Source organism: Tiliqua scincoides, unplaced genomic scaffold, assembly GCF_035046505.1.
Source record: "Tiliqua scincoides isolate rTilSci1 unplaced genomic scaffold, rTilSci1.hap2 HAP2_SCAFFOLD_203, whole genome shotgun sequence".
NCBI lineage: Eukaryota > Metazoa > Chordata > Lepidosauria > Squamata > Scincidae > Tiliqua > Tiliqua scincoides.
The window spans coordinates 4636-19669 of NW_027101455.1; the positions used below are offsets into that span (position 1 = coordinate 4636).

At 44.2% G+C, this 15034-nt stretch overlaps 2 pseudogenes; both read left to right on the forward strand.

Annotated features, from left to right (window-relative positions):
- Positions 1-10001: 10001 nt before the first annotated feature.
- LOC136635980 (5S ribosomal RNA) lies at positions 10002-10118 on the forward strand (annotated as a pseudogene).
- A 3584-nt stretch (positions 10119-13702) lies between these two features.
- On the forward strand, positions 13703-13819 carry LOC136635981 (5S ribosomal RNA; annotated as a pseudogene).
- The last annotated feature ends 1215 nt before the right edge of the window (positions 13820-15034 follow it).

Below are 15034 nucleotides of genomic sequence, written 5' to 3' on the forward strand. Positions count from 1 at the left end.
AGGTTGCATCTTGCCTTTCCCTGAAGGATTTTGGAATTATGCCATTGTACCCTTGCAAAAACCCTGTGAGGTAGGTCAGACTGAGAGGCAGTGTTTCAAACATTTGAATCCTATGAAGGGCTTAGGCCCAGGAATCTCATGATCCTCCACCATAGGTCTGACTTCAGAGTTGCAATCATCATACCAGTGCAAATGGCAGGAGGCCCTACGCGCATGACAGAGGCATGCAGGAGCCCTGCCAGAGCAGGTAACATGGTGGCAGGGGAGGTTCATGGGTAGTTTGTGGGCAGTTTGGGGGAGGAGCAGGGGTAGGGGACCAAGATGGGCAGAAATTCAAGGGCAGGAAGGGGGTGGATCTGGGCAGCCCTAGCACATGCCAAGATCCTATCCTCCTTTTCCCCTCCTCACATGCCTCCTGAGGCTCCTCAGACCTATGCCAGCAAAATATCTGAGCAGAATCACAAGTCATGTGTCACTAGTCTTATAGGGCTTCCCCCAGTGGTCGATCACCTGCTTTACAGAAGCAAAGTGCAGAAGCTTCAATCCCTGGCATCTCCAGGGAAGGTTGGCTAAAACCTGCCTGAAACAGGAGAGCTGCTACCAATCAGCGATGGGTCAATGGCATAAGTCAATGAAGGCAGCTTCCTATCTCCCTTTAGTCCACGTGACTGTACACAGAGCGTGGGGTTTGACTTTTATCAATTATATTGGGCAGGGATTACCGAGAAGGCATATGAAGCCTATACTTTATTGGAGCTGGGGAAGCTTGGCCAGTTGTGTTCAGAGATTGCACAGGTCCCCTGCTTCAAGGCTTTGGAATGTTGCTGCTCTGTCCCCTCTACCAGTAGCTGAGCACTCCATAGTTCCCTCTATAGCAGCGATTTTCAACCTTTTTCATCTCATGGCACACTGACAAGGGATTAAGATTGTCAAGGTGCACCGTCCGTTTTTTTTTTTACAATTGACAAGGCACACCACACTGACAGCAGGGGCTTACAATTCCCAGTGGCCCTATTAGCAAATGATCCTCCCCCAAACTCCCGTGGCATACCTGCAGACCATCTGTGGCACGCCAGTGTGCCACAGCACAGTGGTTGAAAATGCATGGTCTATAGGCTTAAAGTCAGATTTTTACAGGAGCCTCTGCAGAGCTGTGGCATTTTGTGATTGGTGTATTGCTTGGGTGAAAAATTGTTCAGTATAAACCAGGAGGAAAAGAACTGCCCCCCTCTTAGGAATCTTCAATAAAGCTCATAAATACTGAGCCAATTCTAAACTAAGCTGAAGGGAGTTACCCACACAGGTTACCCTTAGGAACCTTCAAATTAACTTCAAATTTCAATCCGGGAAATGTTTGGTGGAGGCAACTCAGTTTGTTGCTTGTTTTAGGTTTAATAGGAAGGACACATTTATGTTCACCTATCTTTCTTCACAGATCATGTTCTAAGGTCACACCTAAGATATTTTGCAAGTATAACTATGAGTATACAGGGTGGATGGGGCAAATGTGTTTACAAAGCTGGATATCATATATAACTGGAATAGGTATTCTATACTTAGTCAAAACTGACTTTTGCCTTTTCCCTTGAGGAAGAAAGTGACAACAAAGGCTGGTTGAACCAATACACTTACCACACAGAATCACATCTATGACACTGCAGTAATGTGTCATATCTTCTCTACATGAGTTTCTTCTTGTATCCAAAGAATTTAGAGCTCTGGAGATACTTCCTCAACCACCATGATGAGGAAGTGGGACACAGGTATTGGTGCCACATTTTATGGCAGCAATGGTGATAAAGCTATCCTGCAGGAGTGGTAAATGCACTTCAAATGTGGCTGCATGTTTTAGTCATCATGTTGGAACGGTCCAAAACGTGGAAGGACAATGTGACTCATTCCTTTATTAACACAGCGATATCTGCGCCCCAACGTAAATGCACACCCATTCACACGGTATGGGGTGAGTCTATAAAGGCGTAGGCACAATTGGATTTGAGATTCCTGGAGTTAATAGGATTTTGTTAGCATTAAAGGAAGGGAGATTCCGGAATCTCAGAATCATATTTTCCTCAGGAGAATCAGAAAGAACAAGACGGAGTGAAAGAATGTATGAATAAAGTATCACACGGTTCTCAGTCCACTTTATGGGACATTACAGGGGTGTCTTTAGCAATCATGCAAAGTAGCAAGAGCAACACCAGAGCACTCCAAGTTCTTTCCACATCCCCCTCGAACTCCAGACAGACAGTTCTGCCTTCAAGTTTGAGTTACCAGCTCCCATCTCCAAGCTGTGTCAAACGGTTGCTGTGTCTGCTTCTCAACCCTGCTCCAAGTACATTTAAATCCCATGTGTTGAGGCTTTCAATCAAAGTCACACAACTCTACGGCTACAGGGTAGCTGTCACTCAAAAACATCTAAGACTTGGCATTTCTGTCTGTTCTTTACACAGGGGGCAGTAATTTTTTTAACCTATAACACTCACAAAGTATGTCTGGTTTTTGAGACAAGAGCTGAACAAGTATGATTCCCAGTATCTGCTCTGTGGAGTCACATTCTAACCCAAACCTGACTGAACTTTTGTAGGTTGTTATAATTGTGTTAATTTTTAGTCCTTGAACAAAGAGCGATGCTATTTTTTCATGCATCAGTTGCATAACTTCAGTGCCCTCTTCTCCGACTGGAAATGCAACTTCTAGCTTTGTTGTGACCCAGCTTCTGGTTCCTAATAATAATGTAAAGCAAAATATTCTTTTGCAGTAATTGTCAAACTGAAGAAAACATTTTGTGGATGAAATCTGTTTTTCCTTAATTAAAGAGAATAACTTTCTAGCCCTTATGACTGCAGAAAACCTAAAATCAGAACGATGTATACACCAATTAACTCACAAATTGGAAGGTAAATAAAAAGCTAATTTTTTTAAAAAATGGCACTTTTTAATATAGTGTGCAAAATGAATGAGCTTAATGTTTTCCAGAACATCAGAAGTATTTGGGAACTAAGTTTGCCAGGGCTAATATCTGACCTGGCCCAGAAAGTATATTCCCAGCACTGGACTTTGAATGGAAGTGGTCCGTTTCAATGAATTTACATGGGGCAGCCCAACTTTCTGAAACAGTGCCAAATTCCATCCCCACCAGTGTGCCTTCTAAGACCACACCCCCATATCAGCATCCCATTCCTGTACCCACACCACCTTTCCACACCAGTACATGGCCCTATGCTATCCTTGTTATCACCCTTGTCCTCCACTGCTGCTGCTTCTTGGAAAGTGGTTGGGTGGGGAAGATCTTGGGAGTGGAACCTGTCTGCTCCCAGCATCTTCCCCACCTGGCCACTTTACAAGAAATGGCGAGGTAGGAAAGGAAGCAAAAAAGGTGACCCTTCTCCCAACTGCTTGCCTGGAAGGTGACTGCTCAGAAAAGGGATTGCAGCACTGGTGGGGCTAGCAGATGTGATAAGCGCCACCATTTCTCTTCCTGCAAGAAGAGAATGGGGCAATGACCAGATGGCATAGCCAGGAAGGCATCAAGCCAGGGGAGGTGGCAAGCAGGTGTAGGGTAACTCTTCTCCAGTTTACCACCTCCCCCATCCCACCGCTTAAATTCTGCCATGTAAAGCCAGCACTTAAACTGGCTTAATGGCTGTGGCCCCTGGATCTACACTGGCATTCTCCATCTTTTAAAACAGCAATTATTAATCAACTTTCCATGCAAAAATGACCTTACAAAAATTCTCAAAAATTTATGCAGTGACATAAAATCAATTTTAAGAACAGTAGCAATAGTGCATAAAGACAATAAAAGCAGTGTCAACGAGGGCATTCGGAAAGGGTGTGATGCTGTGTGCCCATATAAGAAGAATTATATGAGAGGAGTGAACCTCATGCTGTGCTTTTGGAAAAAAAAAAAAAACTTATAAGAGAGTGCCTTAGAGAACTATGAACTTCATCACTTCACACTCTGCAAACACATTCCTCCTGTCTTTTTTTTTTTCCCCTAGCAACAAGCACACAAACATGAAGCTCATCTCTGGTTGCTCATATCCTCTGCTAGCTGGACCAGTTTCCTCCCTACAGACTCTCTCTCTCTCTCTCTCTCTCTCTCTCTCTCTCTCTCTCTCTCTCACACACACACACACACACACACACACACACACACACACTACAAAATCTTGAATATTTGCTCTTATCTGGTTCTCCACCTATTCCTTTGATGTTTTTTCCGTTTCATCTAGCTCGCTGATTGGTTAATTCTGATAGCAGAACGGGGGAGAACAGAATGGGGGCGAAGAGGGGGAAAAACAGGGAGGAACAACAGCAGATTGGGCCTAGGAAGGGGGTGGGATTGGTGGTGCCGGTGCTGCTGATACCCTAGCCCCTTCATTGACCCGATCCTGTGTGTCAGAGAAGACCCCTCTACACCATGGAGGCTTACTCAAGGAAAGGGAATTTGTTCTCTTAACCAGAAGAGAACTCCTGGACTACCCCTTCCCTTAGGATGCGGAGGGAGGTGAGTAATGGATAGGATTGTGCGTTGTTTTCTGCCAATAGGGAAGAGTAATTTGAGAGTCTTCAGTGGCAAATTTGCAAGTCTGGCTATGGCTACGCTGAAACAAACTGAAAACTGGTGTATATCCTGGATGTTTCAGGATCACAGTCGGTCCTGCTATACATGCATAGAACCCTGTTGCACTGACATGGTGTAACATTCCCACATTGACAAGAATGCAGCTATGAATACTGGGTAAATGTACAGTGCCACTGAAAAGAAAACTTAATGCTTAGCAAAAAGTGAACCACCATAGACCTCAATAGTTGTGTCTGAGCTCTGCAGAAATGGGCTTCTCAGCATGATGGCTGGAAGCCACACAGCTTCCAGCAAGGATCGTCTGCCTCAGTGGTGTATAGCTCCCTACCACGACCAAAAGGAGCAGATGCCCAAGCCAATTTTTGCAAGTCATACCGGTACCAAATCAAGCCTGTTTTTCATTATTTTGTTTTGCTCAACAGGTTTGTTGTCTTTTTTTAAACCATTACACTCAGAGTGCTTAGAATCTCCATACATCAGGAAAGATAACATTAAAAGGCAGCATTCTGATTCAGAAATGATGTCTAGGCAGTTAAAGAAGGTTTCAAAGCTGAGGTTTAAAGCCTGCAGTAACCATTAGGTCAAAGTTCACTTGACAATGTGGACCAAATTATTCATTTTCTGTTCTAAACTAGCTGTAGGGCTAAGTTTCTAAATGCTTTACTCACACATATTATGTTGAGGAACTTGCATTGGTTGATTATTTTTTATTATGATTATGAACAGTACCAGAATTTTTATTAGTGGACTTTATTGTAAATAAAAACTTAGATGAGTTTTTTTTTAACAAAGAAAACAATCACTAGTACTTTTTCACTTGATGCTATTAAGAATTGTCAACAACTAATTATTGCAGGAATGCAAATGTAGTGAAACCCAATTAAATAAATATCAGATATCTGGATAAAGCCATTAAACAAATACATGTATTTTTGCGGCTGTCTATACAATTCCATACTTGTAGTGGAAGCTGTTCAAACAAATAAGCGATAAAGACACAATGAGTCAAACAAAAATATCACCCAAGTACCAAGTGGGGGTCTGTAGCAGTTATTAGTTGTCCCCCCCCCATGGATAAGCTTTGATCAGTGCACTTTGTTAAAGGACAAACTCTTGTAAATGAATGTTATTGTATTTCAAACCTGTTAATGAGATAGAGCATTATCAGGTTTCTCCTGCATCACAGTGGTTCCCAAAGTTGTGGGTCACAACCCACTATTGGGAGCAAAACCTGGGCCATTCTCCCTTAAGGGGAGTGTCCCAAATGGGTCCCCAACAATGCTGCGATCACGGCACTGCAGGGACCCAGGGACATCTCCACGTACCTGGGTGTGTCCTGCAGCCTCCTGGGGGATCCTGGAGACTTGCAGCCACCTCCACAACACTCCGTGCAGCTCCAGTAAGCTCTGATCTGCTATTGGAGCTCACTTTGTGCAAACCAGAAGCGAGCTCCGATAGCAGATTGGAGCTCATTGCAGCCACGTGGAAGGTCGTGGAGGCAGCTGCAACCCTCCAGGACTCCCCAGGAAGCTGCAGGACTCTCCAGGTACATGGGGGTGTCTCTGGGTCCCTTTAGTGCTGCAATCACAGTGGTGCTGTTGGGGCAACCCCCTCCTCTCTCCCCACCCACCCCCCAACAATCTAGAGCGGTCCCAATGTCTGAGTAGGACTTTGGGAACAGCTGCTGTATCACACTGCAAAAGCAAAATATACTCAATGGCCCGATAATAAAAGGATTTTTTTTTTTAATACAAAGGAAACTAGGAGAAGCTGCAGATTGCTATAGGAATGATCGGGGGGGGGGGGTGGCCCTGAACTGATATGTCCAAATATAAGATAAAAAAAAAAAATCTCTGCTTCTACAGATATTTTAACTAGCAGGATTCCATTGATCTACAGTAAAGCTTTGTCAACGAATGCTTTTTTCCTCAAATTGATTCTCCATCTTGTCTTCTCATTCTTTCGACAGCACACAGCAGGAAGCTATGTCTACATGCAGAAAACAGGATCTTGCTGTAGGCAGGAGTATAAAACAAAAAGACGCTGATTAAAGAAAAAAACACACTCTGGTGTTGGTATTTGATCTTAACGTTATTGATCTTCTCAATCAGTTATGGACGCAGAATGTCTGGTTAGATCTGTAATGGCTATTAAGGTTACCACCCAAATGCTTACCAGTTTTAAAACAGGGAAGATGTCCATGTGATCATGCAAATTGACTTCAGTAAATGACATCCTTTTACAGTGATTTTATCTCATACTTGAGTATAAACGCAAACATCAAAGAAAAATATACCAGAATAGATGGAACATAAGAACATAAGAAAAGGCCTGCTGGATCAGGCCCAGGGCCCATCTAGTCCAGCTTCCTGTATCTCGCAGTGGTCCACCAAATGCCTCAGGGAGCACACAAGACCAAGATATTTGCAAGAATTGCATCTCATTGACATTCCCCTGCATCTAGCATTCTATTTACCCTCGTACCCCCAATGAAAACACCCAAATGCACTTGGGTTTAACCTGGGCTAACACAAATGTCCAATTTTAAATGCATGAAACCTACTGAACACACCTTCCCTCCCTCACCAGTCTGGGGTTTACTGTAGTGCCCCAAGAGGGGGCAAGAGAAGAGGGGGTGGCAGCAGGGGACCCCAAGGCTTTGGTTGGCCAGACTCGAGGCCCATGGTATTATAGTATTGGGGAGCAGTACTGAGGTGCTGTCAACTTGGCAGTAGGGCACCATGAAACAGAGTTTTTTTTTGGGGGGGGGGGGGTTAGTGAGCCATCCTGGTGCTCTTCCTTTCCAGCCTGATGAGGCCACTTGTCAAGCCCCTGACTTTCCATCTGTTCCAACTGTGGCTTTTGTTGGGCCCTCAGCCCTCCAGTGCTCAGGCCAGCCTCCCTTACCATTCATTAGCTGGCAACAGACTTTTAAGGCCCACCGTCTCTTGTGCTTGGCCCCCTCTGCCTCCTACCATCTCCTACAGTCTTGGGATATGCCGCCACATCTGTTGATGCTGCTGTAGTGACTTCTAGCTTAGCTGGGGATAATGAGGCTGGTGTTGCTCCTGACGCCCTGTCTGCTGTCACTCTCAGGACCAGCATGCTGTATCTCAGGCTGCTGCGGCCATCCTCAGCCAGATCAGGGCTGCTCTTCCCCAGACGACATGTGTACTCTATAATATGACAAAGAGTCTTGAACTAATGCCCTCCCACTGTAACTCAAATGTCAGAACACTAGGGCCTGCCACATTGGATAAAATATGATCATTTAAGGGCAATTTATAAGGATCATTTATTGCACCCAGGACTTTCATAGTGAATCAGCGAGCGTATTTACTGCGGGTCTGTAAACTTTTAGTGTACTTTTTCTAAACTCTAGGAACAGGGAAAGACAGAGTTGCTAGTCATTTCATTCCACATATTCAGAACAGGAAATTGGTCAGTAGTGTATGTGCCATGTCCATTTTTCAGTGATACTGAATGCCTTTAGAAAGCATATACAAACTTATTGCACAAGTGCGCATCACTACAAACACACACCAAGCTAAGATCTGCCTGTTTATTTATAGAATAAACTTGCCATAGACCGTCGGGAAGGGCAGGCTGAGAGGAATCTAACGACATCAGAATGGTCCTTATCCAATGAGTGCAGCCCCCCCCAAAAAAAAAAAAAAACAGAGAAGGAGGTCCCTCCCTCCCAGCTGCCAGTGTATTAAGCCCTATGGAAAGTGAAACTAAGCCACTGTTTTTACTCATGAGTAGGCAAACCTGCCTTAGTCCGTTGGTAAGGGCAGGCTGAGAGGAATCCAAGAACGTCAGAATGGTCCTGATCCAATGAATGCAGCCCCCCAAAAACACCCAAGAAGGAGGTCCCCCCTCCCAGCTGCATGTCTGTTGAGCCCTATGGAAAGCAAAGCAGCCTCATGGTCATGTTTACTTGCGGGTAGGCAGACGTGCCTTGGCTGTGATCAGGCCAGGCAAAGGGGAATGTGAGGACACCAGAATGGTCCTGATCCGATGGAACTGGAGCGCAACAAATGCTCCAGAAGGCAGCCTCCCTCCCCAATAAAAAGGACAAAAAAAGAGGCTTGAACTGGTAGGGGAATGTATTCTATTTTGCACTTGTAAAGCCAGGTGGGTCTTTATCCAGATATGCCTGAAATAGAAGTACTTTAAACTGGGCACTGGGGAGGGCTGAAAATCTCACTGATTCTTTGGGGGGGGGGTGTTATTGCAGGCAGACTACAGAGAAAATTCACTTGGTGGAACAGGGCTGGCTCCCCCTTAATTAATTATTTCTTTTATTTTAATTTAATTATTTATAATTATTTATTTTAATTTGCTTGATGATGTAACTTCTGGCCATGACATCACTTCCAATGGGTCCTGGACAGATTGTCATTCTAAAAAGTGGGTCCCAGTGCCAAAAGTTTGAGAACTGCTGCAATAAGGTGTTAGTAAGTTGACACGGGGTGTGTGTGTGTGTGTGTGTGTGTGTGTGTGTGTAAGAGAGAGAGAAAGAGAGAGAGAGAGAAAGAGAGAGAGAGACTCTACAAGTTTTCAAAATCACTAAAATCAGAATTTGGAGGAATAATACCATCATGTTCTATACCAATCAATGTGTAATTTCATGCAGAATGCAATGAAACAAACCACATTGAAATATCTGTGTTCTATCAAAAGGTACAGCCAAAAAACTAGTGGGGGTGGGGTGATGGTACATCACCACGCCCACCACCTGGGGTGTTGCCCCACCCACTGCATGGGGTGACACGCAGGCCTCCCGCACCAGGTGACATGAATCCTAGTGACGCCACTGTGACTCATTGTTTTGGTTGACTGGTAAGGTGCAAGACCACCACTATGGTCAAAATCCACTATCATGATGTATCGGGAAACGTATTAGGAGACACCTTGAGGACATTTCACTGGTGGATAACACCCAAAGGTTGTTTCTTCACATTAAAACCTGTTTCATAGGTTCTTTGGTTAGAAGACAGAATTAGATGTCATTAGTATCTGGGACTATCAATAAATCCCTTCTCTCTAATGCTGAACAGAAACGGAGGGGGGCATTTTCCAAAACATTTTAATCTCTGTGAAACGTGTTCCCCGTTGGGGGTGAATGTTTGCAGCTTTTTGCAAAAGGTTGTGAAACTGTTTGCAAGAGGGTCAATATTTCCAGAAAAGGAACACATCACCCAGCAATCAAGGCAAGCCTCCCATAGCCTGATTCAGTTGCACATGAATTATAGGGGGCAGAATGTAGACAGGGCGGACATCACCTTTCCCATTCTTTTTTCTAAGAATGCATAAATCAGGATCAGAGCAAGAGTCTTTGGTGAGTGCCAGAGTTAGCCTCCTATGCAGCTCTAGCTCCCTCTTTGCCACCCCTTCTCTTTTTCATGCATGCAACCGTTACCCTGCACATGCCCGATCTCGTCTGATCTCAGAAGCTAAACAGGGTCAGGCCTGGTTAGTACTTGGATGGGAGACCGCCTGGGAATACCGGGTGCTGTAGGCTTATACCATAGTCTTTCGAGACTGAAGGTTGCCAACCACTATTCTACCTTCATTCTTTGCTGCTCTTCCCTCCCATCTCCCACCTTCTTCCTCCTCCGCATCCACATCTCACAAACTTTCTTCTTCCTTGTGGTTGTCAAACTGTCGTCCCGTCCACCCCACTTCCTGATTTGAAAAGACTGGAAAGTAGGCAGAAATCAGGAAGAGGCAGTGTGGGGGCAGCAGGTGAGGCAGAACTGTCCCATTGTAGTCCATGGAAAAGTACTGCAGCTGTCCCACCTGCTTACACCCAAGGAGGCTCTGCTCCTGAGAAAGCAGGTGTAAGGAGAGCCTCCTTGGGTGTAAGCAGGTGGGACAGCTGCAGCGCTTTCCCATGGACTACGATTGGGCTCTGCCTCTCCTGCCACCCCAGCACTGCGCATCCCTGGCAGAAATGGCAGTGAAATGGAAGGAATGACAGAAGTGCTTGCCTAGAGTGACTCCCTGAAGAACTCTAGACCAGTATTTCCCCTCCCATTCATACACCTGGAGAAGAGGGATTAGGAGGAAGGAGGAAGTGACAGCAGCAGCTATTGCTGCTGGGTTTAGGTGGTCTCCCTTTCTCAGCCAAACTTGATCCAGCCAAGAAAGAGAGCAAGATGAGTGCTCAGCCTAAAGATAGTAGCTTTAAAACTTAAAATTAAGACTCAAGAAAATGTGGCACAACATTATTTTCCCCTCCAAATCTAGACAAAATTGAGGGGGAGATTCAATACATGGCAGGTACTCATGGATCAGAGATAGGCATAGACCTGATCGATCTGTTATTGCAGCTTAAGTTCTATTTGGATGTTCTCAAAAGGGATTTGTATGGTGCTCTGCACATCACAAAGGTTTCCCCCATCATGCTTCAAGTTTAGCACTACAGTAAGACAATGTCATTCAAATCAGCCTTTATTCATTAAAAGTGTAACTGATTTACAGCCCCGTTCTATCCTGAGTCACCAATCCTATAGCATGCAGCAGTGCTAGTGTAGTCTCTACTGATGCTTTGGGCCAGCCAGGGACCAAGTGGCATACCTACTACTAGGTAGGTACCTATTCTGCCATGCCATGGTTCCCAATAGGCCTGCTCAAATGTATGCCTACTCTTAGACTGGCATAAATATCAGTGGGTCCCCTGCTGCCACTAATATTTGGCCCCAGCCCACCTTTGACACTCTCCAAGCCAGCCTCTATCCCCCCCCCCCCCCGGACACCCTGGGATCCCCCCTGCTGACATGACTGTTCTGGTGTGGGCTGGACATTTTGTATGTACATGCCCAGGGCTGTCCATCATTCAAGCTGATGGTGCTGGCTTGTGTGTCATCACTGTGGCTGCTGCACCAGCATCCTGGGTTTTGCGCTGATGAAATGCAAGTTCCATCAGCAAAAGGCCTGGATATAATTGGGCCATTATAGGAATCTCCAATGCATCTTTACTTGGAAGCATTCTTTGTTGAAAAGGGTTTCATCCCAGGCTAATGTGCATAGGATTGCAAACTAAAATGTGCATTCTGGATAAGGAACACTCTGGATAAGGGGAAAATATAGGGTGAGAGGAAATGAAAGCTGAACAGTCAGTTCAATTTTCCCTATAACATTGCTGCATTAAATCGTAAGTGACAGAGAAATTGTTCAGAGAGGATATAGTCCAGCCAAAGTTAAACATTTTAAGAAGCACCGATTTCCATGAGAGAAACTTAAGTATGTGGTAATTTTCTCATTGAAATAAATGAGATGTTAAGAGTGCTAACTTTGGCTCAATCACATCACATTTCTGTCTGGACAAGGAAAAGTTAGTGAAACCTTTTCTCTGTGTACCACCTAGTTTAATAAGGTCAGTCTGATTTTCCTGGATAAGAAACAATTGATTTGAAGCTTCTGGTCTAACCATCAAGATATTTTAATGTCATCATCAGGCAATTCCTTCTGCAAGATAAGCCAGTTACCCGTATCTGATGTAGCAGCTAACAGAATAGTTCCAATTTTTTTGCACCACACAAACTACCAACATCTTCTTTTACCGACAGTTCTCAAGGATAGATCATCATCCTTGAAAAAACATCACACAAGACAAATGCATGCAAATCCTGCATGCAGATTTCCTCCAAGTTTTACACAGTTCAGCTCCAGTTCCTCATCCAAGAATTTCAGCATCACCTTGCAGCATCCAGCCTTGGGAGTTTTGCCCAAATAAAGACTAGAAGAGGCCCCTTGTGAGGCTTTGTTTTAGACACTGTACTAATTTGCTCCTGCTTCGGCCTGCTTGTTGATTTTAAGTGGGCTTTCTGAACTTCCAAATTGTTTCAAATCTGGAACTTTGCTTGTTGGTAGCAATAAGAAGAGATGCATTTGCTGGGTGTTCAGAAGGTTAAAAAAGTGCTAAAGTTTTTTGTTTTAATTTCCACCAAGTAAGGCAATCTCCAGTTTGAGTGAGATTAATTTCTATCTTTCTTGAATGGGCCTTATCACCATTTTGATACGTCCCATGGTATCTACAGCACGTCATATGCTCTATACCTGATATGGGCAGAGGAGTTCTCTGGTGTTGGAAACCCATTATATGCCTTGCCACATAAAAAATCAATGACAAACGAGCTGTGCAACGTACAAGCTTTCATTAAAGATTTGTTTTCTTCTTTTCTTGTACTGCTTTGCTTCTTCAATTTGCCACCGTGTCAAATAAATTTGGGATTTTTTTTTTCTTCTGCAGATATACCACAGTTTGATTTTAAATAAAAACCACACTAGAGTCTCCAGCAAGTCTGTGCCAGGTTGAAAAGCTAAATTAAGTTGGAATCAATGGTGGATGGATAATCTGAGGTAATTATCCAGCAACTGCCTCACTTCATTATTGCAGCAAGTCCAACAAGACCACTATATAGGAAATCAGGGACTTATGACAGATCATACTCTGTGCTCCCACATATGTCTGATCAGCAAATCACACTTCCCACACAAAAGCATACACTTCTGCAGGGCAGGATACACCCAGCGTGGGCCTCAGTGCCGGAAGGACACCGGTGAAGAGCACCCTGTGGTAAGTATTGGGGTGGGAGGCCTTTTGGGGTGGGGGGAGAGCGAGGGAAGATAGGGAGGGGGCAAAACCGAGCAGGGGAGGGGGAGCCAGCAGACGGATCGGGCCTGGAAGGGGGCAGGGATGGTGACAGAATCTGCCGCATATGCCCAAATCCTTTGCCCCTCCGGAGCCACAGAGCCTGACACAGGCCTCCTTGGTTCTGCACCAGCTCAAGAGCTGACACAGATCTGAGAAAATTCACTGGGGCCAGTGGTGTTCTACATGGGGTAAGGGAATTAATGTTCCCTTACTCTGAGAAGACTGGTGGCTGCTTTGGCCCTGTGGGATACAGTAGTGGCCATTTTGGTGCCACTACACCACACGGCACCAGCAGCCCATAGGACTGGGCTGCCTGAGATATAAATAAAATTTATTGTAGATTTTATAACTCTAAGAGCAGTCAAAATGTGCACTTAAAAAGTGCATGTGAGCTAATGGACCCAGTGGATCTAAGCACATTTTAATATAAAATTGCATATAAGTAAGCCTACAACTGTTACCCTGCACATGCCCGATCTCATCTGATCTTGGAAGCTAAGCAGGGTCAGGCCTGGTTACTACTTGGATGGGAGACTGCCTGGGAATACAGGGTGCTGTAGGCTTATACCATGGTCTTTCGAGACTGAAGGTTGCCAACCAAACCTACAGGTAAACAAACAAATGTGTAAATTACCTTTGAAAAGTAAATAGTTACAAAAGCATTTAGTGACTGTGAAATGATTTCGTGCAAATATTAATTTCATTTTTTAAGTTTACCTAAGTGCAGGATCCTCTTAGGAGCGGGGCCCAATTGGGAGCAATTGGTCCAGTTGGCTTAAAGCCAGCCCTGCACCTCTGTTCTAAATATACTGCTCACCCCAACCTAACATGTCCAGGAAATAATCTCAAATTCAACTATCCTAGTTACAAGTATTTTGAAATTTTTTTTTTTTTTACTACAGAAAATAAACCCATTGATCTCCATTTGGGGGTGTTAACAGGAACCAATCTTCTCACATTCCAGAGAGGAAAAGCAGGATAAGCACCCCTTTTTTATGCTGAAGAGCTCACCCTGAATTATATCACAACAGGTAGATGCAGTCCAGGTGAGATTCTGTACTGCAGACTTAGCATAATGGTTTGTCCAGCCTCACATCATAATAAAATTATGATAAATCTAAATCTAAATCTAAATCTATCTATCTATCTAGTCTTGTAAACCAAAATGACACAAGCAACACTGGAAAAGTGATGAGGATAAGATACATTAATTTAATTAGGAAGATCTATGCATGTGGATATTTGACTTCTAATGCTTTGGGTCAGTTTGGACAAGCAAGTTTCGTTCCCTCCCCCCCATGCTCTTCTTATTTAAAAAAAAAAAACACAACTCAGCTATATTGATGATCCCTCGGCAGAAACTTGAAACGCTGATAATCATTTCTGTTGAAAATTAGAACAGCTGAGACACAGTCTAGTGACCCAGAATCACACCCTCTGCATTGAAGTGAGGCCTCTGTTTTCATGAGGATCTCGCCTAGCTCTCCAACAGATGATGGCTGCCCTCTAGTGACATAGAGATTTCTGCTAGCAAAGAAAGCATGATGATTAATGGGATTTTGTCTTAACGATAATGTGAAAACAGAATTCGGGATCATATAAGGAGTTGGTGTGACAGGGCATAAGGAACATAACCTTTGCAAAATGTAGCAAGCCAAAAAGCCAAATTTATTGCTTTCTCTCATTGCAGCTTTGCTCAACTTGTTTTTTATTTATTTGGAAGTTTCCCCATGGAGCCAGAATTTGGCATTTCCCTTATCATCTACCTATGCTAGGGG